The sequence below is a fragment of the Furipterus horrens genome, unplaced genomic scaffold, assembly GCF_987537825.1.
Source record: "Furipterus horrens unplaced genomic scaffold, mFurHor1.1.pri manual_scaffold_6, whole genome shotgun sequence".
NCBI classification, from domain to species: Eukaryota; Metazoa; Chordata; class Mammalia; order Chiroptera; family Furipteridae; genus Furipterus; species Furipterus horrens.
The window spans coordinates 103,281,120-103,284,205 of record NW_028327176.1 but is presented as its reverse complement, the minus strand read 5'-3'; positions in this window follow the sequence as shown (position 1 = coordinate 103,284,205).

Below are 3,086 nucleotides of genomic sequence, written 5' to 3'. Positions count from 1 at the left end.
AATAGGCTGGAGAAGTAAGCCTCAGCAGAGAAAAACATTATTACACACACAGGAGTTAGATGCAACCCACAGACATATATATTATAAAAATCATAAACATGTATTTACACCTAGAGACCCACATTTAGTTATATAAGCACCCCTGGGTCACACAGAGTCTACAGACTCTAAACATGCATTTAAAGGAGAGATGATTGTTCCGTGTGATTAATATAAATATACACATTAAAAAACCTCTATATTGAAAATGATGAATCATTGTAGCCATTAACTAAAGTCTTTAAAATTCATAAAGAGAAACCAGGGAACTAACAGTTCCCCATTTTCTATCTAGATTTTAAAAAGGAGACCATTACTGAGATTTTAAAACACAAACTCCTATTGATGTGTGTTCAGCAGGAGGGTATTTTGAGAGCTGGATTTGGGGATTTTAAGGGTAATCTCTCTGTGTTGATGGTTACACAACTTTTTTTTTTTTTTTTTAACTGTACCTTTGTCACAAAAAGCCAATTCACTTCTAATAGTTTCTGGTCATTTTGCCCAACACATTTGGTAATTTAAATACTGTATGAACACCTCAGTCTATACTGTTTGTCGTTTTAGGGGTCATTTGTATGTATTTTAAAGATTCCACGTGCTATTTCTTTCTTGGCTGGATCTCCATTTATGAAGTTTTTTGTTTTTTTGTTTTTTTCAGATGTTGGGAGTAACATAGGCATACACATTGGTCTACACAATGAGTGAATTTTGAGTCTTCTTTGCAGAAACATACCACATTTAATATTTACATCTGTTGTCTATAACTAACTTTTAAGTGGTTTTAATCATGGATAATCGAGAAATAGTCACCTAATCCTTTGGAAGGTTTGAGCAGAATATTCTTTAAAAACATAGTGGAAAATATTTTGGATTTTGTTTGTTTGTTTTGAGTATATTTTTTCATAGTAAGGCGATTTGTATATATATTCTTTTTAAAAGGACAACATAAACACCGACAAGAACAAAGTTAGCCAAACCTTTAAAATGGGCTCCCTTTAAGGCACAGGGTTTCTGGATTTCATCACTTAGTGAATATTCACCTCATTCCCCTTTCCCACCCCCTCCTTTTTTTCCTGTTCCCTTTCAGGGTGCTGAAGGATCCCCACAGCCAGAAGGGAAGTCCAGTGGAAGATCTCTGCCTCTGGGGCAGAAAATAAATGACAGGAGGGAATGAGGAGGGACCAGGGCAATTTGGGGTGGAAGTTATTAAACCTGATAAGAGTGAATCTGCAAAGGGTGATTGTCTGTAAATCTCAGGACTGCTGAGAGCTGCCGGGCGCGAGCAGGGATTCACACTCTTTGAGGAGAGGGCTCCGGACAACCGCGGAGGATATTGACTCCATAAAAGCCGACCAGACGCTTCATATAATGCAAGATGAACAATTCGTCAGATTTTTTTATTTAATTTTTAAACGATAGGTGAAAGCAAAGGGACACAAAGAAGGCGCTTCAAAAGGAACTTTAGAAATAAATCCTACCTTCATTTCCAGTTTTAGTTTTTATGCGCTGCCTTTCCTGCCCTCCTCCTTTTCTTTCCTTCATCCTGTCTTCCTTCCTTCCTTCCATCCTTGCTTTCTCCTCCCCTCCACACCTTAAATTACACAAAAGCTATACAGATTTTCCACTAGCAGCATGAGCAAAAAATTTCTTCTTTGCCCCCATAGCTGGTTTGGACATGGAAAGACATTTTTCCTAATTTCATTGTGTGGCAGGGCTTGAAATGGTATTTACCCTCACTTTCCATACTTCTCAGAAATAAAATAAGTTCCTGATCGTTATTTTGCAAGATAAAGATTATAGACTTGGAAATTCAGATTCTCTAGATACAATTTTATTAATGGGAATAATTGTCTTCTCCCTTGCAAATCAATACCTCTATTATCTTTTTTTAAATCTAAAGATTTAAAGACCTAAAGATCATTCTTACCCAGAATAAATTAAGACTTTCCCAAGTGCTTTTAACAAATTTTCCACCACTTTTTGGTATATCACTGACTATTCTAAAATAAATAAACTCTAAAGCTTAAACCAAAAACCCTGAGAGATATTGATACTTTATGTATAAAACAACTTAAGTATATATCGGTATAACTACTTTATAGTTTTACATGTGTATTATTTCAAATTTGCAAATGAATTTCATGCTAACAGTGGGTATTTTTAAAATAAGAAACGTCTTGAAATACTTGGTTAAAATGTATAAAAATTCTTTAGGAAAACTGAAAAATAATCAATCTGGTCTTATTAAGAATAAATAATAAACTTAAAAATATATACATATATGTAAAGAGACAGCCAAAGAAATATGTAACAATAATTAAAACCAAATCCATTTTTCAGTGTGGGCATTATTCAAAAAATCTTTGAAATTGCAAGGGAAATCTTTCCTAGGGAGACTTCTTCAAGTCATTGAACGGGCAACAGCGCCCTCTGTCGGAATTTTGTATAAGCAGATCCAGCACGGCTGCCAGATTTCTTTTTCAGCGATTTCTTTCGGTTCTTGAAAACCTGTTATCGCTAAGAGCACTTAAGTTGAATTCTTTATATCTATTACTTTTTAGAAACAATTGTTTCAACATATAAAACGTTCAAACACGTTAAAAATTGTACATATAAAAGCTCAATCTCTACTGAGAAAAAATTTTAAACTTAAGCCGGGTTTTTCTTGCCCTTAATTTTCTGCATTTCGCTTTAACCTGCAATCATGTAATGTAAGAAAAGATTCCCATAAGAACGCAATAAAGCCAAACGCAGAGGCAAAACAAACTCTGGTCTCGAAGGGAAGTTAAGCGACTAAAATATGCATCTTCATCATCATTTCGTTTTTTCATGTTGTCTTGCCTTGTGCCCGTATTCCACCCTTTTCTCTTTCCCCACCCCGGCAAACGCTCGCCCAGGTCGAACCGTGCTACATAGTTATATTCGTACTTTCCTCTTTCACTTATATTTATGTCCGTTTATAACAGAGGACGGGACAGTCAATAATACCCCTTTTTTCTCATCCTTAGAGGGAATATTTTACGATAAATGTATGCGCTACTGATGGA